Source organism: Rhodnius prolixus, unplaced genomic scaffold (assembly GCF_049639745.1).
Source record: "Rhodnius prolixus isolate KJV_2025 unplaced genomic scaffold, Rpr scaffold_2, whole genome shotgun sequence".
Taxonomy (NCBI): domain Eukaryota; kingdom Metazoa; phylum Arthropoda; class Insecta; order Hemiptera; family Reduviidae; genus Rhodnius; species Rhodnius prolixus.
Window position 1 is genome coordinate 45,386,427 of NW_027411592.1, and position 22,257 is coordinate 45,408,683.

The 22,257-nt window shown below is 36.5% G+C and overlaps 1 long non-coding RNA gene and 1 pseudogene across 2 annotated transcripts in view; both read right to left on the reverse strand.

The window, feature by feature from the left end:
- Nucleotides 1-22,257, reverse strand: part of LOC141449751 (uncharacterized) — a 123,054-nt gene that overhangs the window by 87,761 nt on the left and 13,036 nt on the right. The gene's annotated exons all lie outside the window — the stretch shown is intronic.
- LOC141450564 (U2 spliceosomal RNA) lies at nt 2,964-3,096 on the reverse strand (annotated as a pseudogene).

Genomic DNA, 22,257 nt, shown 5'->3' on the forward strand with positions numbered 1-22,257 from the left:
TGTAAAATTTTTTTTTTATTATGTTGGTACACATGCCCCTGAAGTACGATAAAATTTTCAGTAATATTCATTGTTTACTTCTTAAGTGGCAGCCGTTAAGGTTAGACGTGTTTTTCGAGCTTGGCGATTTTTGTTTGTTAAAAAAAATGGATCAAAGAATTTGTATTAAATTTTGCGTAAAAAATGAAATAAAGTGTGTGAAATGTTAATAAAGGCATATGGTGAGTCTGCTATGAGTAAAACAAGGATTTACGAGTGGTATAAGCGTTTCCAAGATGGCCGCGAAAACGTTGAAGATGACGAACGACCTGGACGTCCAAGCACATCAACAACCGATGAAAACGTGAAAAAAGTGAAAGAAATGGTTATGAACGATCGCCGAATCACAATCAGAGAAGTCGCTGATGATGTTGCCATATCAATTGGCTCATGCCATGAAATTTTTTCGGATGTTTTGGGTATGAAACGTGTGGCAGCAAAATTTGTTCCAAAATTGTTGAATTTCGAACAAAAACAGCGGAGAATGGAAGTTGCTCAAGAGTCACTCAATGAAGTCGACAACGATGCGGATCTACTGAAACGTGTTATAACAGGTGACGAAACATGGGTTTACGGATATGATGTCGAAACTAAGGCTCAATCGTCCCAGTGGAGGCATTCTGGATCGCCAAGACCGAAAAAGGCTCTACAAGTGCGGTCGAATGTGAAGGTTATGCTCACTGTGTTCTTCGATTTTAATGGCATAGTGCATCATGAATTCTTGCCACAAGGTCAAACAATCAATAAGGAGTACTACCTACAAGTTCAACGCCGTTTGCGTGAAGCAATCCGAAAAAAACGCCCGGATTTGTGGCAAAACAATTCATGGATTTTGCACCACGATAATGCACCTGCTCACACTTCATTGCTTGTTCGTGAATTTTTGGCCAAAAACAAAACTTTAACGATGCCCCAGCCTCCATATTCGCCAGACATGGCTCCATGTGACTTTTTTCTATTTCCAAACATAAAGAGAACATTAAAAGGCCGTCGTTTTACAAGCATAGATGACATTAAAAGCGAATCGCTGAAAGAGCTGAAAGCTATCACAAAGATCGAGTTTCAGAAGTGTTTCGAGGATTGGAAAAAGCGCTGGCACAAGTGTATTGTATGTGAAGGGGACTACTTTGAAGGCGACAATATTAATGTAGATGAATAAATAAATATTTTTTTCAAAAAACGAAAATTCCCGTTACTTTTTGAACACACCTCGTATAATGTAACGAAATTTACAAAAATTATTTACCTAGTTTACAAAGTAATATTTTTACATTACAGGGTTGGTGTGTCTTCTGTCTTGTCTGTTCATGGACTGAGTGTGATATGTGTTAGGTTGTGTGGAAGTAAGTGTTGCCAATTGTCAAGTATTTTGTAGTAAGTTTGCGTATATGTTGTTTAAATTGTTCGTGTCTATTTTGAAATTTAAACTGTTTTCTGTCTTAGATATGTATATCATGTATCACGACTGAAATGGCAATTATTTTTTCATCCTATTGAAACTATGAATCAGTCACCAAAAAGAATGAACAACAATTATATATTTATTTATAGACTAATCCGTAAGATTTCTTTTATGCAGATTAAAATACTCAACTTAATATTCAGGTACGTAACGCTGAATCATGCACAGTTATAGAGCTAAAATAAAGTTTAATTTCGAAACGGAATTACAAAAAAAATCGTTTATTTCGAGAAATTCCTGTGAGATAAAGTAGACATGCCTCTTCTTCTGCACTTCTGGCCATCGTACCGATTTTGCAACTATACCCTAGGACTAAACATACACTGCTATCCCAAGCACTTGTCCAATAAAAGCTCTGCAGAACAATGGTTGTGTGCTTCCGCTTGGGTATGCCGAGCTTTAGTTCTACGAAGTTGTACACTTTACGGAAGACCCAATAGATCTGTAGATGACTGGGTGCTGGTACGTATAATTACCAATCCCAGTAGATATCTGCGTCCTTGGATTTTTTTTTTTTATCACGGTAGATGCCGTAAAATACAAATGAATGGTAAAACAGCCGGTGAAAGATGTTCTAGAGAAAAGTAATGTACTGGGAAGGCTGTTATAACGCCAACCAGTGTTCACTTGTTTTATTTTACCACCGTGGAGGGCGTGGGATCTCAGTTAAGCGGTCGCATATACTTAGCTAAGTAGGGGACGCAGTGGAGGAGTAATTTAATTTAACCAAAACCGCACCCAATTAACTCAGACTGTAATATCGGCACCAATTAATAGCGATAGGTCATAAATTATGCATAAGCAATTGTTCGAAAACAATAGCGCCGTCAGTGGCCGAGTTAATTGGCAATATTCAAACTCCCTGACTTCCGAATTCAAGCTACATTCAGAGAGTTAGTATAGTAATACTATGGTGTATAGCAGGTTGAGGAATATTTTCAATACGTGTTGATTATTGGGCTTTCAGTTTGGGCCACTTGAACATCCCTCTACAGTAAGAAAGTGCTTGACTAGCAATGCATACTCTCCATACCCTAAGGAACCTATCTTTATATCGTAGCCGTTCTCACCCTCAGAAATACTGATAACTGGCGGAGAACTTAATAAATCGAACATTGCCTCCACCCTATAACCATCTAGCCTGTTAATATTGAGCAAGTGGAGAAGTGGCAGTAGTTGTGTCGGTTGCCTTATTTCCTGGGGGTGCAGTGATGCGCGTCAAACACTACTCTAGAAGAAAGTACTTGGTGTTGGCGGCGAGGGAGCTCTGCCATTACTGTGTGTAATCAAGTTACCCATTATTGTGGTCTGGTCACCTCCACTTTATTCACCACACTACACTGACGAACATTTCATTTTCTTTAATAAAACTCATTGCAGCAGATTTGTTGCTTGGCATCCCCAAGATATTATGATAAAATTGCAGTTTTTATTGATTAAAAAAAAATTGTGCACAATGGAAATATGTTAGTTCTGATCTTACATTTTCAATTTACCTGCCTTCCACTAACTATTACCAATACTGACCTACCAGAGATTAAGCTGATAAGAACAGATACTACACTTTGATCTTAGCCAAAAGGCCGAGAAGGGTACGATATTGATGTCCTAAATGGACGGATACTTTGAAACGTTTGTATTCATTTGTACTTCGTAAGAAGCAAAAACAGGCGCCAGGGTAGCCGAGCGGGTTAAGAGGCGAGACCTGCAAAGCTAATATGCATTGTGGTACTGGGTTCGATTCCCGGTCTTAGGCCTTGGATTTTATTTAATGGTTAAATGAGAAATAGTAAAGTACGTTTGCTATTCGCCTCCGTCCACGACACCTAATTGGTAGTCGGACGTTAAGCCCCGCCTGAAAAAATAGGCGATTACTTTACTTTACTTACTGACCTACCGACTTCCACACAGGTTCGTTATCTAGGGCTCTACCTAGACAGCCGTCTAACCTGGAACCCTCGCGCAAGACTTAAAAGACAAGAACTGATCAGACGTTACGGACTCCTTGGACCGAAATCCTCCATGAACGTAAAAAACAAACTTACACTTTACAAAACACTACTACGACCAATATGGACATATGGAGCAGAATTGTGGAGCTCCGCCAAACCATCCAACATCCAACCTATCAAATCTCTCCAGTCTAAAGTCCTTCGCCGAATCGTTAACGCACCATTCTATGTCTCCAACCGTACCCTCCATCATGGTCTCAATATTCCCTACGTAAATGAGTTAATCCACAACCGATTCCTAAATTTCCACAGCAAACTCTCTGTGATCACCCAAATCCTCTGGCTCAATCACTATCCACATCGTCCCATCCTGACAATCCTCCAAGTCGCTTAAAACAGCACTGGCCACGTGACCTCATTGCCTACTAAACCCCCAATAAGTTCCTAGAGAGTTCCAGCGCTGCTGGTTTCTCTCATCCCGTCATCCTGGTTGTGGCACTCAGCCAGCTCTGTGGCACAATCAAATTTTTTCTTTGTACTACTCTTTTGCTAGATGTATAAATAAATAAAAAACATTTTCAGTTTAGAATTTGAAAAAGAAGAGTCAAAGAATAGTTTACAACTATGAAAAGAAAACATAATCATTTCCAGAAAAGTGGAAATCTTTCAGAAAAATAAAACACTTTCTGAACGTCTGTATTAATAGCAGATGAAACACAGTGATGACTTCTAAAGAAGACAAACTCTTTAGAAAATTTAAAAATAAAACACAAAAATAATACGATCTAACAAGACTTTAATAACATTATTAAAGCGGAAATTTATTTTGAATAATTTATTACTGTTTAAAAGTCTTTACAACTATTATTTATCAAATTTAATGTTATTCTGTATCATAATAAACTAGCTTATAATTTATTAGAAGGATAAAACTGGTGTTCTTCTTCGTTCGAAGTTGTTGTATGTAACACGAGTTTAAAAATATAAACATAAATAAATGGGGATCACATTCCAGTTTCTTGGAAAATTTAAAGCATGGCAAAAGTGGGGGAAGATGGAAGGAGAGAGAAAAAGGTCCAATTTGACAAGATGATAATAAATCTAAGAGAAACCCTCCCAATAATGCCAAGCCTTGAATAATCGGATAAATCTAGCTGTATATCTTTTGTAATGATTTACTGCGTCACGACGGCCTTTTTGATTCTATATTTTATGATATGCCTAATTTATCTGCGCGTTATTAATGTACATACTTGAATTACTTAACATTTTTTACGTAAGTACCAAATGTAAAAGTTGAAATGAGCATTTCAATGCTACCAAGAGTTGATTCTAGGGAAATAAAATCAAGTTAGCATGTCTTCTCACAAAACCATTAATGTAATAATTAAAGATAAGTACAGATTGCAATATTTTTAGAATCTCTGGACCAATATCTGCTAATAGCCGCTGATAATCAATGGGAATATAAAATGACTTGAGTTCTTATCACATTAAGCGCGTCACAAGTTCACCGAGAATAAATTAACTGGATGAATGCAAGGAAACATTGAAATGTCTATCACTTCATTCAAAACCAATAATTCGCTGATATAGAGGATATATCCACAATATCTTCCTTGTCCGAAGCGATAGTCTTTGAGAGGAGCTGTGTGGAACTCAATCATTCACCTGGCGCTCCGCCATACTGTTCAAAGTTTTTGAAAAGTTTGTCATACTGATCGTCAAAAAGTGCACGAAAAAGCGTAACGTTGAAAAACACCTAACTTTGACAATTTTTTTCTCTTTTTCTATAATAGATAAAATTCCCAAATTTTCTTTATAATATAAGAGAAAATCCTTCTTTATAACTGCAATGTTTTCGTAATAACATAGATCTAATAGATTTGTAGAAAAAAGTTATTAAAAACTGGAAAAATCGACATTTTCAGGAAAATCTTCTTCTTTTTCTTGTGTTACTTTTTTTTTTAAACAACGTAGCGCCTAAACGCGTGAACCGATTTTCATGAATCATAGAGTCTAATGAAACAAGACTCTATGAGAGGATTCTGTTTGTGAAATAGAAGATCTGAGAGGCGCTAATGACCTCAGTTGTCAGTGCGCCCAAAAATAATTATAATAATGAAAGCGCAGAAAAAAGAAAGAAAGAATTATTATTATAAAAGAAAAGGATTAGTTCAGAAGTTAGCGTACTGGATTTCTACGTGGAGAAATTCCAGCTGCTGGCTTTTTCTTTATCTCTCCTAGGAGCTGCTTATAGTTTATTATCCAGCGATGGACAGTGTTGTCTGTAACGAGTGAACACTGTTCGGAGACCAGAAATGCGACGAAAATAGCTCCTATCTCACTTTAAATTAATAAAAAAATGTAAAAATGGGTGGACATTTTATGCCGTAACAATTTACACTTACATTTCTTCTTACAGAACCCAAGCTTACTGCGAAGTTAACATTTTTTCCTTAATCTCAAACTAATCGTACACTGGTTGGCTTTATGCCTCAGTGTAGGTATTATTTATGTAATGCAAATTTCTAATTAATTTTTTTTAATGATTTAAGGGGCGTCAACATCTGAGGCTATTGGCGCCCGGAGTTTTTTTCTGTGCACTACTGGCCTCCGGACTGTGTTCACTCTTTACAGTCGACACTGTCCATCACCCGACAGTGAGAGCTGTAAGAAGCTCCTAGGAAGAAAAAAATCTAAGGGTCAGCAGCTGGATTCGAACCCGGGATCTCCACGTGGGAATCCAATAAGCTAACTGCATAGCTAATACATTCCTTAAAATTATTATTGCTACAGTAATTTGTTTTATAATTTCACCTAAACAAATAAAGCGTTTCACTCTTCAGCTTATTCATTAATAATAGCAGTGCATTTTAGAAATTATTGTAGATATAATGTTGATGTGGATATAAAAGATTATAAAATTATACAAAGTTTCACTTCATGATAGGGCCTGTCATCTCAGAAGGAACCATTCGATCAGTGAACAATAGTGCTGAGGAGAATATTAGAAGGAGGGTCGGGACTTTGGCGAAGGGTCTGACGGTCAGATTAAATATATTTCTGATTTCCATTAGACGGGCGCGTATGCCATTTGGGGGCAGGATGTGGTTCGCTGTTCGGAGGCGGTCGGTAAGAAGGGTGATCAACATAATTTCCAGTACCGGCCAGCATCAATCACACACAGAACCCCCTCGCTTTTGCGACTATTTAGACGCCTCCCGTTGCTAACACTACACATCCCATACCCACTTAAACTGCCTCCCTACTTGCTCATAACTTGCCTCTACTAATGGCTGGATGGAGGATGGAACTTTCTCAGCCGACTGTTATTGGTCCTATGGTTTATGCCCGATTTATGAGACACGTGAAGACGCATTAGAATTTCACGGAACACTAATGAAAGTCTGACTCAACCTTCACTATGTCTCCCCGACTATTTAACCAATCCACCCCATTCTCTGTTTGTCGCCCCCAAACCGCAATTTGCTATTTATCATTAGGAATACCGTTAAGTTTCTGGGAATATCGTCCGCAATATTCATTGCAGCATTCTCTTATTCTTCTAGTAAGAGAAGTTACTGTAACTGTTCAGATCTGGAAGAACTGGAACTATCCGTTATGAAGCCCGCTTAGTCCAGCAAAGTTGTTTTCCAAGTAGTTCTCTCGTTTTCTAACTGTCAGTGCGCTTATGAATGTCTGAGTAAAAGGAAACTAATGCCTATACTTACAGCAGGCTTTATGTCCAACATCGCGGATGGAGGCGACAAGCAAACGTACTTCTCTATACATTTTTTTTAATAATCATTAAATAAAACCCAAATTAGACCGGGAATTCTCCAACATATTCCAAGCTTTACGGGCCTCTAACCGCTCGGCTATCGTGGCGCTCAGGTGGTATATTAATAATGATATTGTCTTCTAACAGGACGAAAATGAGCCCGAATTACACCTGACGATTGTAGAAAAACCAAAGCTTCTCTTTAATAGAATATTTGTTATATTTGCGTTCACTACAAACTTTAAGAGATTATTACTTCACTCGTTGTTATACTACATATTTTTTAGGCACCACGGTAGCCGATCGGTTAGAGGTGAGACCTGCGAAGCTAATACGTATCGTGGTACTGGGTTCGATTCCCGGTATTAGGCCTTGGATTTTATTTAATGGTTAATAAAAGGAATTTACAGTAAAGTATGTTTGCTAGTCGCCTCCGTCCGCGACACCTAATTGACGTAAAGCCGGCCTAAAAAAATAGGCGATTACTTTAAAGAATATTTTTTGTTTATTTTATCAAACCTGTCCTTGAAATATCAAAGAATGCTCGTATACATTCAGAATATCAAATAACCATCACAATACCGACAGTTAACTAGAGCTTAAAAAGTCTTTTAACAATATAAGAAGTAAATAGACCAAGCTCATTATTCAATTAGGTCATCTTTAAACAAACTAACAATTACAAAATGGTGGACATTTTCACGTCTTTATTTCATTTGTCAAACCAATGTTATAATGTACACCTTGCTAGCCAAGTTGACATTTCTAATTTTGCGCAGCAGTTTGTCTCTTGAGAGCGGGCGGACAAACTGGTTTGGCCTGGAGCAGCAGGACTGCTGGCGTACTAGTGTAAGTGTTACGAAGGAACGGCGATACTCCCGGGCTGTCGGAGCGGATGGGGACACGCTACTTGTACCGACTCTAATAGGTGTTACCACCACAGCTATTAATAGCTGTTGTCAGACCTAAACTCTATTATCTTGGCATTTACACATTATTGTACATTAAGTTGTCTTCAATTTCTTCTTTTTTTTTATCCCCCCTAAGTTATCTGTCTTATAACTTAGCTAATAGTTATTCTAACAAATTTCAGCAAAATCTTGAAAGCGTTAGATATTAAAGTTAGAAAAGTATTTGCTCAGGTGGGCAGGAAGTGCTTGAACAGTCCCAATATCTTTCAATTACCACTCAAAAAACATCGCAAGTGGTTTTTATGCAGAATTATAAATTGATGGAATACTTAATTTAACAGAGATTTCAATACCACGAAATATTTTAAAATATTCACTATGAAATTCTTTCTTTTTATTTATTTCTTTTTATTTTTGGTACAATCAGCGCGTTGACGCTATAAGTAACAGTGATTACAGTAGTAAGAATTAGAGAGGTATACGAGTGGAGAAGTTAGCCAGTGGTAACCCTACAAAACATTAAACTGTTAGTCACTCTCTTCACTTGAGAGGAGATCACGAGGCCACTGTCTCTTAAGGCGTCTTGTCCTGGTTGTCAGGAAGAGTTCTTGAAGAAAGATTTTTAGCTAGAGGATTTATATGAGATTGCAGGTTGAAGTGGACCGTGTTTTAGCGACTTGAGTGACAAAAGGAATGTTAAGGCCAGTGTATATAGTCAGGTTGGAGACATAAAATGGAGCGTTTACAATAGTTCGAAGTATTTTAGATTGAAGAGATTGAATCCTTTGGAGATTAGAGCGTTTGGTTGAACCCCACAGTTCTATTTGATTTTTTGAGAAAATAAAATAGATTTCTTATACTGCAGTTCTCACAACTTCAAACACAATTTCAGGACTTCTCTGATACTTTTATTCTAAAAGAACTTAAAATTCGATTTCCTAAACCTAAACTTAAAAATAGTTTTTTTTTTTTTTTTTTTTTTTTTTTGTGATTTAAGGCGCGTCAACATCTAAGGTTATTGGCGCCCGGAGCTTTTTTCAGTGCACTGCCGGCCTCCGGACAGTGTTCTCTCATTACAGACAACACTGTCCATCACCGGACAGTGAGCTGTAAGAAGCTCCTAGGAAGAGAAAATCTAAGGGTCAGCAGCTGGATTCGAACCCGGGACCTCCGCGTGGGAGTCCAGTATGCTAACCTCATAGCTAATCCCTTCCCTACTTAAAAATAGTCTTACCAAAATGAATTAGATAAACAGATGAATTTAGGACTTTATATCCACAGAATTTATTTTTGTTTCAGCAGAGATGAGATTATCTTGAGATTATGAATCTTAAAATAAACCATTTTCCTGACCTAGAATCTCTCTGAAAATCGTGTTATACATGACAACAGACTTTTATACAAATTTTCCTGTTTGATAAGCAACGTATTCAAAAGACTTACTATTAGTGAAACATTAGAGAGGTATAAATATGCGAACTGGACTCAAAATCAAATTGTTTCGCCCTACCAAAAAAGAAAAATTTGTGATCTACCTTTCAAAAATTCACTGATTAAAATATCCCATATTGAATCACAGAGCTTTTATAAAAACCGCTTGGTCAAAATTAGGGTAATCAAATAGGATATTTCCCATGAAAATCCACCTTGATCGCTACACATTCCAAAAAAATGGGTGTTTTGAGGTAATGACAACGGCTATTTAGGCAAGTATTGAATGTTACAACTAGAGCAGAGCAGACTTTATTCTTTATACTCACTGAGAAAAACGATGGAAAACCTAGGAACCATCAGCTAGTTTAGCCAGAGAAAGGGTGTTTTGGGGTATGAGAACGCAATGAATAAAAAATCTGATATTGTGTTTCGTTACAAGTATTTGCTAATAAAATTTAATTTGAAATTAAGAATTAAAAAATTGTTCATCACTTTTTTAAAAGTTCATTTTTTGCTTAAACTTTTTTCATTATTTCTCACTATTACTGATATAAATAATAACAATTTATAAGAATAAATTGTTAATAATGGCTTGAGCGATAATATTGGATAACTCTCCCATGGGCGCGACTCCTTAAATATTATGTTGATATTTTCAGTTTCCTATTTTCAGAAACGGGACGAGTCGTCTGCAGTTGGGTTCTGAAACAGGGTAGAGGAATCAAGCAGGAGGGCAATATTCAGCACTTAATGCACGCTAAGGTATGATTCAGAGAAGTAATGAAGAATTTTGATTGGAAGGACTGGATTTGGCATGAAACCGGTTGAATACCAGAAAATAATGGAGCGGTAATTTTGATAATTTCCCAATTTAAGGACTCATGTTAAGTGGTCGAGATTGGGCATAATTGGGGCAGTTGTTCGTAGTAAATGGTCAGCAGATGTTTGAGAAATATTATTCCGATATAAAGGGAATTAAAAAAATTATGCATTGGCTTTTCATGTAAAAAAACTGCAATATTTTTAATTTCGTAAACCAAATGACCCTTCCTTTTTTGATAATAAGATAATGAGGTAGAGGATAATGGAATCATCTGACGCCTAGTCTGTCACGGTGTTCAGTTAGCCTCCAGCGTTAAACCAGGCGACTTATTGTCGGATTTGAAGCTTGCTACTGGAGTTATTTTTATAAACAGCGTGGAGGGGAAGAAATGTCAGTGTTAGTGTAGAAGTCATAAGTCATTTTGGAAGTAGAGGTGTGCGGGGAATGTATGGTGAAGTGAGATAGAAGGAGCGAAGGTAGAAGAAGACTGGTAAGAATGAGTGGGCCAGCAGTGAATGAAGCCGAGACGAAGAAGAGTGTGGCCAATTAGGAACGTCCGCTTTACAGATAAAGTGTAAAGCGAGTTGTCACTGTTCATCAAGGTGTGCGTACGCATGTGTGCCCGTCTGCGGGTGGCGGGTACGTTTAAATCACAGTTAACGTTGACTCAGCTTTAGAATAATGCTTTGGCCAAAAAAGCTCCTTCCACTATAAAAGCTCATGTGTTAAGAAAGTGTTTTATGTATTTATACACATGGTGTGGGTTAGTTGTAACACGATCAGAGAGTGTCGCATGGAGAGAGAGAGAGAGAACAGTGCTTTCTGAAGGCAGTCCCACCTAATTTTTATCTCCAGCTTCTCTTCTCTTTACGGAAGGAAGGACGGTAATTAGAGCAAAGCATGCGTCGTTAAGGCACCGCCCAACTTATTTACCACATCAGACTCGCATTCCTCTTCTTTCTTCTTACTACAAATTGAACTCCCTAAAACTTATATATATTTCTAAAGAAATTACCGAATATTATTTTGCCTAAAATAGTACGCTTATACTTCGAACTTCAGATGAACTTATCTTTATACTGGGTGCGGCAGCACAACTTCCTTTTTTCAAAACAATAAAACCCATTGTATGAATCAGAACATTTTTATTTGTTTTTTTTTATAATCTAGGTGCATGCCTAAAGTTTTGAAGATAAAATCAGATAGGGGACGTCCCCCATTCTCCATACACTGAGTAAACTGATTTCTGGCGTTTGTCATGACTCTTGACAGCGTAGCAAGCGTTATGTTGGCAATTTCTTCCTGGATGGTGGTCTTTAAAACTTGCAGGGTCCTTGGACGGGGTTCACATAAACACGGGATTTCAAAAAACCCAATAGAAACAAAAATCACAAGGGGCCAAATCGGGAGAGCGGGCCGGCCACTCCAAATCGCCCCTAATTGAGATGTGAGGCGCTCCCGGGAAGTGTTCCCTCAAAACAGCCAAATCGATGCTCTTGCCGTGGCACCGTCTTGTTGGAACCAAATGTCCCCTAAGTTCACCTCATCTAGCTGTGGGAAACAAAATTCCTGTAACATGTTTACATACCGGTCCGAATTCATTTGTCACTGCGACTTCATTTTCCTCAAAGAACCAGGGGACCAATTATTCCAGCTGAGGAAATTGCACACCACACGGTGACTTTAGGTGAATGCCTTTGATGCAATTCAATATCCAGGAAGAAATTGCCAACATAACGCCTGCTATGCTGGCCAAGAGTCATGACAAACGTCAGAAATCTGTTCACTCAGTGTATGGAGAATGGGGGACGTCACCTATCTGATCTTATCTTCAAAACTAAGTAAAACAAAACTTTAGGCATGCACCTACATGATAAAAAAACAAATAAAAATGTTCTGATTCGTACAATGGGGTTTTATTAAGTTTCGAAAAAAGGAAGTTATGCTGCCGCACCCAGTATAAGGTTCATATTTCTATCAACATAATTTGTATATAACAGTTCATAGTTATGTTGAAATTATTTTGGTTAGACATATCCAACCGTTTCTTTTGGATCATTTTTAAATAAATTTTTATTATATTTTATCAATTTATTTTAAGCGTTAGCCGTTTTTTTTGTAGCTGTTTGTTGAGAATTTTTGTAATTTTTAGGCTGAGTTCTCTTTCTGTTACCTGTAGGTACTAACCAAGCAAAGAATTGTGATGGTCTCCAATTTTCAAAATTGAGATTTTCGTTTAAATGATGTCCATTACTTAAATAAAAAAGAACCGTTTAGGGTGAAGGGACCAGTAATTGACTGGGCACCAGTAATTGACATACCAGATATAAACTGGTATTATAAGGGATATGAGCCGTTTTTAGTGGTGATTCTTTCAATTTCGTTATTGAGAAGCCTTTAGGCAGCAGTTCCAGAAAAATATTAATTATTGGAAGGTTCCTTGGTATCAGTGGAAGGTTATTTGTGTTAAAAGTTCAAAATCAAGGAAAAAACAAGCCGTTGCTAAGGAGGATTGATAAGAAAATAATTTTTCTTTTTTCTTATTTTTCGTTTATTTGTTCATATATTCGAGTGGTTATCAATGTTCTGTTATAATTAGTATCACTTGTAGATTTCATTTATGTAGTTTTTTTTTTAATTATAAGAAGCATTGAGGATTAAAATGGGGCTGTCAATCACTGGTCCTTGAAACGGCAATCTGCCCGGTAATTGACATGTATGTCAATTAATAGTCCTACAGCTTTTTTTTTGAAACCAGTGATTGACTTCCAGGGAAAATGATAAGATAGGTTGATAAATTTTATTATAATTAAAAATTCAATACATTGTAAAATAAAATCATTGATAAAAATCGGCAACATAAAATAAATAGTAAAACTTCCAACAAAATATGTTTAAATTAATGAATTAGCAAAAGTACGCCTTATTTCAAGAGGGCATGCAGAATGATTATTCTGTACAGAACAACAATGTATGAACAACAAACTGGAATAGTCGAGATCGCCGAACAGTTTCACGAGGCCAACGTGAATGATAAAAACGACGCCTACTTATCGGAGTTAGAAAATCTCTCATTCTCCCTCAGTTTTGGGTCCTTGCCACATTCCAAAGAAGAAAGGGAGGAAATGGCTGAACCATAGAATTCCATCAAATAAAACGGCCAGGGGAAAAATGAAGCTCCCTCAAGAGAAGTACCAGGTGCGAAATTAAACATAAGTAGAGAAGTTGGTGACTTAGTGATGTTACACATTACTTACTTTTTAATCTAGTTTTTTTTTCATTGATGTTTCATTTATTTATTACTGTTGTAAGTGCGAATGCTTACAACCTGAGGCGGGACGCGATTAACGTGCACACAGTGTATATATAAATGAGCCCAAGAGGTAACTCAGTAATAATAAACAATCAAATACTGTTTAGATGCAGAAAATAAGAATGAATTACATTCAGATAGTTTGGTTTCGAAGTAAATGACACTGGCAGCACAGATTGTGGAAAATATTAGCGAAGCGCTCCAAAAGAAGGGAAGCGTAGGAGAAATTTTGTTCACTAGAAAGCGAACCCAAGGACGCGTAGATGCCATCAGTAGCAACGTTATAGGCGGAATGGATAAAACAAGGATGTGACCACATAGTCTAATCGGAAGTAGAGAGTTTGGTAAAGTGAGAACCAAAAAAAAATTCCCAAAAAGAGGTTTAAGTAACAAAATATTTAGCGGAAACTAAAGGATAAGAGAGCGGAAGAGTTGAGAGAAAGAGATAAAAGCGAGCCGACAGACATTGTGTACGATCTAACATGTATGTTAGCTAATATCTCCTTGGCACTATTGAAAGTAAGGGCTGTTATTCAAATTACCTGTCTTGGCTTGGGGAACTTAATTAAAACTGTCCAGTAGGACAGTTGTGTAAGGGTTGGTCGTCAAAAACTGCATAAAATAGCGTAATGTTGAAAAATATTAGATTATTTAGGTTTGCCTATTTAAAAACTAATTAATTATAAGACCGATTTTTGTTATAAATCCAATTGAAAAAGTGATTTAGGTGATTTAAGTGATTTATTTAGATTTAAAAGTGATTTTGAATGCATACCTTATGTCGTTTCATGAATATATTTGTATGTCAATTACTGGTCCCACCCCATGTCAAACACTGGTTCCACCGAAAATTCGGTATGTCAATTACTGGGTCATTGACATACTTCCAAAAAAAATCATTTTTGGTTGACATAAAGATCGAATTTACTGCTTTTAAAATATTAATAAAATAAAATACATCCTACTGGAGCGGTACAATTTTACAACCTACACCTGGAGCCAAAATAACGGAAGTTATTCTACCTTAAACTCGAATTTTTTCTTAAGCAGTCAATTACTGGTCCCTTCACCCTATATACGTTTTTAAGATTCGCTGAGTTTACAAACTGGACTCTAAGTGCGTGGAAAGTAAGGTCACAAAGAGAATCACAGAAAGTTAAGATCTGTTATTTTAGTTTAGGTTCTATCAGATCAGACAATAATAAGCTTTTGGCAAAAAAATCAACCCACCAGAAGTTACCTATTTCTATATATTTTTGTGCTCCTAAAAAAAAAACGGCTTCTCAATTTTTCTATTGCTTTATTGTGGATCTTTTAAATTTGTCTGAAACATTTGCCCAGGAAAATTGAAGTAAGAGCATTTTGGGTGAATAATGGGAGGAGTTTTCCGTATGAACTGCCATTTCACCACCAATACAATATTTAAAAAAAAAAAATAAGTAAAAGTAATCGCCTATTTTTTCAGGCGGGGCTTAACGTCCCGATAGGTAGTCGTGGACGGAGGCGACTAGCAAATATACTTTACTGTAAATTTCTTTTATTAACCATTAAATAAAATCCAAGGCCTAAGACCGGGAATCGAACCCAGTGCCACAATACACCTCTAACCGCTCGGCTACCGTGGCGGCGCCACGTACAATATTAATACAATTATATTAATTTCCGAATGGGTAAAAGTTTTCTGTCTTTTGTGTTAGGCCTATCTACAAGACTGATTCGAAATTTTCTCTCAACTATCTTTTCAGACTAAATTCTAATTCAACCAAACTTTAGGTACATTTAGAGAAATTTGTGTGAGTTGTAATACCAGAAGTTGGTTTGTTGCATTTTTTGTTTTGCTTTATTGTGCTAAAATTTCGCTTTAGACCGGTGTTTCCCAACGTGGGGCCAGGGGGGAAATTCGAAAATGGACTCGACACGACTTTAACCCTTTCGCTCCGGGCCATTTAAATGCAATGCTAGATATCGGTGCCAAATTTAACAAAAAAAGCAAATTCTTAAATAATTGAGGTAAATAATTATTAGGTATAATTCCGTTTGACGAGACCAAAATATCAACTGGGTGATTGGCGTCGTCAAGTAAACTTCGTCCGGGGTTTACCGCGGAGCGTGCAGTCTGCCGCGGGGAACCTCGGACGTTTTAAAAACTCGCTAAACAGCGCAGTTGTTGGCACTTAATTGGCCCATCGCTGCATATCAAATATGCAGTATCAAGAAGAACTCGCAGAATTGCAAAATGATGAGTCAGTTAAAACTTTATTTAATATAAAAGGAGCGATGGCATGGCTTTGTGAGGAAACAGAAATCAAATACCTAAATTCAACCAAATGTGCAAGAAAACTATTGCTACCGTTTCCATCTTCATTTTTAGCTGAATGTGGATTTAGTGCTGTAAATGATTTACTGGTAAAAAAAAGAAATCGGCTGGATATAACACAACGTGGAGACTTGAGACTGAAGCTAACCAAATTGGAACCTAATATAAAATCTCTGTGCAGCAAGCATCAAGCGCAAGGATCTCACTAAATTAAAATAATAAATTGATATAGAAAAATCTGTATTAAAATTATTTGGAATTTGAATTTCAGTTCTCCATTATATGTTTTGAAATTTTACTTACTATGTTTTGTTAACAATTTCATAGTGATTTCTTCCTAGAACCTATCATTTATTTTTCTTAAGTGAACGAATCAATTTTTTAATGTTAAAAATTATGTATGTTACATAGGGAGGCATAAAAATTTTAGAAAGGTTTAAGGTGGGGCATGACACAAAAAAGGTTGGGAAACACTGCTTTAGACGCTAGGATACCCACAGTTTTTGTTTACGTCTAAAGAAAATAACAACAATAATATGGCACAAAATTAAAACTAACTTACTATCTTTAAACATGATAGAAACCTGGGCACAACAAGTCTCCAACAAGAAAATCCAATACGATTAAAAAAGAAAGCTGAATGTTTTGTGAAACTAAGAATAAGAAAGACGCATTCAATTCAAAAGCACACCACAATCTAAGCGAACTCATTATAAAACACATAAAGTCATCTTCGTGGCAGCTTGCAACACTAACTTGAGTTTAGCACAAAGATTGGAGGAGAAAATCTATAAGGAAATCCATCTTTTCCCTTGGCTCTCTTATTATTTATTTCCTTATATTTTTCTTTTTTACGTCACGAATTTTCTGATCCTCTTCTCCTGGTCTGAAAAACCGTTTGATATAGTTCTTGCTCTATTGCAGTTAATTTGTAAGAGATTTCCGCAAATTAATTTTCTTGCGACGTGACTTTGTCAAAAAGCGTTGCAAAATTCATTTTAATAGTTTTTTTTAAAAAAAAGAAAAAGCTGTGAAAGAAACGCTGTTCTTTCTGTTCTCACTAACTAAGCTAATTTTTAACGATGGCAAAATCAAAAATACTGCCTTTGTCGCTGCTCGCTTCCATTCTACATGTCTCGTCTAGAGTCTATAAAGAAGACTGTTATAACTTGTAGCAAACCTCTTTTCTTAAATTAAGTAAATATAAAACAATATTGAAACCTACACAGGTGCAATTGTCACTGCAACAGGTTCCCTGTCATGTGGCATGTGAGCAGTTACAATCGATTGGTGACTATCCAATGATCGATCAATTATTGAATACTACTGTCGGGACAAACGCGAGGGCTAGCGACGCTTATAAAATGCCTGGAATTGTCGGATAATGTTAAAGAATAGAAGTTGGTTATTGAAACGGTTGGCCCGAGCGAAGAGTCGAAATATTTATTGGTTTAAATCGAGATTATATTTTAAACAAATGGTACTTTTAGAGCGGAATGATTGGTTCTGTTACAGCCGAAAGAAGGAACGTTTTTGGACTTGCTGTTTGATATCTACTTCTGTTTTTTCCCTTGAACAAACAGCTACAGATCGTGCTGGGCCTTGCTGAGACCTTACTCGGCAATCTTATTCAAGTCTTAACGAGAACCACCATTCTCTATCTTGTAGCCATCGCATTCCCCTGGATCTTCGTCTGCCATAGGATCAAAAAGAACTTCCTTGGGCTCCATTGCTTCGCACGTCTTTGACATATGGCCCAGTTCCTCTATTCTTCTGGATTTTTTAAATTTGAAAATATCGTAGTTCATTTAGTCTAAATTCTTCCAAATTCTCCATTCACTCATTTAGAAAACAAACCCAAATATTTTCTTTTAAACAAAACCTTTAATGCATTAACTGAGTCATTAAACACAGCCCAGGATTCAGAGGCGTAAATCACTGCAGGCCGATTCAGTTTTAAGCTGCATTTCGATTATTCGTGGCATATTAACATTAAAAAAATGAAATATGAAAATGATATTGCATAGTTAGCACGATTATTTAATCCAGTTCGATAAATTGAGTTCTTTATTTTCAGATAACTCCCCATTAAATTAAGCCACAAATTATCAATTTGATAAAACATTTTCCAATAAAACCACAACAAAATAAATAAATTAAAAAAAATTGAATTGATTTACACATAAATTGCATGATAATTACTAATTTGTGAAAAATAATAAAGTGTGTTATGCAAACAATCAATACTCTTATATATTTGCATCGAATATGCAGAAAAAAAAAGTTAAGCAGCGAACGGCCAACAGTAACAATGATGGCGTGCTGCGGCCTGGGATCATTAAAACTTTAATGGCTACGACGATCCATCAGTGAGATAGGCTGGCCTTTCTGAAACATTAATCCATCATATACCCTCTTATCCTTTCGATCTATAAAATTAAAAGTCAGGCAGTCCTTATCGTCCGCCTCACATAGATATGCAAGTAGCCCCTAACATTCATTCCGCGCATAAACTTAAATCGTATAATTGTATAAATATGAAGCTATAGAATAACTCGGCGATATTAAATATTTACACGCTTGGAAAAAATGATTAATTTAGACGACATTTTGTTTAGCTTTAGACGTACAACAGCCATTTATTTTACAGGAACATAGGACCAAAAGTTTAACCAAAATACTGTGAGTGGGTTAAGTTTTAAAAATTATTATTTTGCCATTATTTCCGTATAACGAATACGAGGTGTGGCTGTTAAATAACGAGACTGATGTTGCTACAGAAGAACTATGCATGCGCCAAATCCTAACGACCAATACTGTGCAGCGTAAAGCCTTTTCTTTCGATTGCAGCGTCTCAAGTGTTTGTAGAGAAATCTGTCCAACCGGAACCGTAAGAGGTGTTAGATTCGTTTTGCCGAAAACATGATACTACACATGTAGTAGAGCAATGAATTGTCGTGAAATTTCACAAGAAACTTGGTAAAACCGCTACTGAAACTTATCTTTTAGTAAAAGAAGTTTATGGCGATAAATGTTTATCACGTGCGCAAGTTTTTGAGTGGTTCAAGCGTTTCCAAGATGGCCGAGAAGACGTAGGAGATGATGACTACCCGGATCGCCCTTCCACGTCCAAAACGGATTAAAGTATCGATTATAATTAATCAACATTACTACCGTGAGGTGTTCGCTCAACTCCGTGAAAGAGTAAGGAAAAAACGATCCGATTTGTAGAAGAACAAGTCATGGGTTCTCCATCAAGATAACGCGCCAGCTCACACTGCATTGTCTGTCAAGACCTTTCTAGCCAGTTTTAGGCCATCCGCCTTATTCGCCTGACCTGGCCCCATGTGACGTTTATCTGTTCCCCAAAGTCAAATCTGCATTAAAAGGAACACGATTTCAGTCCTTTGAAGCTTGTGAAAGAAAAAGCGGCACGCGTCATGCAGGAGCTCGCAGAAAAAGACTTCCAGCACTGTTTCGAACAATGGTAAATTCGCATGGAGTGTTGTAGGGATGGGGGAGGAGTGTATATAGGAGGTGATAATAACTAAATATGTTTAAATTTAAAATAAAATGTTTTACAGCAATATTCTCGTTATTTAATAGCCACACCTCGTAATTTAATAATTCAATTTAAAATTGTTATTCTTATTTACATAAGAATACTTTCCAGTGGGGTTTTAAGAGCATGGTATACCTAAGAGTTTAGAGCGCGATTCATTTACTTTTCTGTGGGTTCAAAACTATCAACGTGGCATTTTTGTTTGGAATAAGATCCAAATTTTCCTTCCTCATTACATTATTTAACATCCTAATTGGTAATTTAAAGTGGAAATGGAATTCTTATCAAAGAAAGCCTACCCAAACGTTACCTGCCACTTAACTTTAAATTCCCTTTAAAGGTCATTTTAACCATTATTAAGAAAGACCCAAATGCAAATAAATTGGAAAAATATTTAAACAGTTTTTGATCATTGATCGCAATTTCCTGTCTATGGTTCATTACGGTTGGAGCAGAAACGGAAACGCTTAATTAATAAGAAATTTTAACAAATTGGGAAGATCCATTAATAAGCACAAAATTCAGCAATAATGTTTTTAAAAACAGTGACTTCAAATATTTACTTCATTTACTCGAGCCAAGTTTACAGTTTATTAAGAAATCTCAGTTTTTTCTAAGATCAGCTGTTAATTTAATAGAAATAAATGAATAAAAAGAAACCAAACAAATCAGATAGACATTGCAGGATTCTGCGGCACTGGAAATTATGAAAATATTGAAAAATCTTTTGTGCGACTCCAGGCATCTATGCAAAAACCCAGAAATATTTTGAAAAAAAAGAAAAATTAAGGATATCAATCACCACCAGGAAAAAAATGGCTCAATTCGTGCAGAACTGTCTTTAAATCCTGAATAAGTTCACAAACAGCAAGAGTGAAGGTATCGAATATTCAGAACTGACTTTTAGTTTCAAGCTTAGGGTTTAAGGGCAATCAGTTTATCGGATTAAGTAGTATTTTTCGCTCTGTAAAGAATTTTAGATTAGCATCTTTTTTTTATGTGAAAATTGATTTTACTTTACCCAAACGTTTTTTGAATCGTTGGGGAAGTCAACAGCAAAAATGTGAGGTTGAAATGAGAATTGAGAACTGAACTTATTTTGTTTTTGTTTTCTGACGGAGTAGATGAATTAATTTCATCCTATTTAATATTGTTATAGCTCTAATAAAATATGAATGTTGACCTGTGAGCTAAGTAATATTATTCCATAAGGCATCCAGAGCAATTTCAGCCAGGTATTAGCCGAGGGAGAGGCTAGCTGACACATCCGGCTGTACACCACGAATACAAGGCCCGCACCATTCCACTCATATCCGATCAAGCTTATCTCTAATTGAATTTCCAATCACCTCCGCCACAGCTACTGAAGGCCGGTCGCATATGTTCGGCTCGCTACCACCACCACTTTTGTTCTCCAACAAACCCCTGAAATTCCCACACAATGTTTTTTGCTTCATCAATTTAGAAAAACTTTTTTTGGGTTTTTGTCCACCCTGTGTTCTACAAAGTACACGGTTTCTAGTGAAAAGCAATTAGTGTTTTAAACGGAATTCTATTGGCCAGTAATTGGTTTGTTGAGGAAATACAACTTGGAGTTGAAGGATAAATTAAGAACTCTGGTTTGTACACTGTCCAGAGTTCGACTGGATTTATTATCTTTATTGATTTTTTTCGACCCTAATGATTTTTTAATAATAATAATCTGGTACAAACATATCCACACGACATTCTCCAATTTTAAATTCGCTATTAACTTGGACTTTTCGTGAACCTCACTTGTCTTTAATCTACATTTACCAGAACTTTTGAGGCGAAATTACTGTCTCAGAATTCCTCTCATAATGATGGATTATTAGAGAAACTATGCTTAAACAAACGAGTACGGCCTATTATCTTAATAGATGGTGGGCATAAGTTTAATTGATAATTCCCGTCAAGAAATAGTTATCAAAAACTATTAAGTTAAATTTATCATTATTACCGCAAAAGGTAAAAACACAGTAAAATGTATTATTATAATTTATTTATTATAGTGGAAAAACTATTCTATGTAAATATTTCTTTTTCTGGAAATACATTACAAGAAATAGTTGTGATCATTTGTGTACAACTACAAGTTCGTAGATAAAACTATATCGAGTAGACCAGGTTCGGCCGACTGGACAACAGCGAAGCGATCGTTGGTCGATCATAACCGACTGGAGGACGATAAGGATATTGAAGAGCCCTTATCATTATCTTCCTCTGGATATACACCAGATTATGATTCCTTGGTTAGTAACCTGGAGACACAGGCTTCTCATGAATGGTAGGACAATAAAATAAAATATAAATCTGTATTTTCCCGTAATTACTACTCAAATAAGAAATATTATTAATAAGATGTTACCTAGGGAAGGGATTAGCTATGCGGTTACCACGCGGAGGTCCCGGGTTCGAATCCAGCTGCTGACCCTTAGATTTTCTCTTCCTAGGAGCTTCTTACAGCTCACTGTCCGGTGATGGACGGTGATGTCTGTAACGAGGGAACACTGTCCGGAGGCCGGCAGTGCACTGAATAAAGCTCGGGGCGCCAATAACCTTAGATGTTGACGCGCCTTAAATCATTAAAAAAAATAAATAAATAAGATATTACGTTGATTTAATACCCTTTTCCTGAT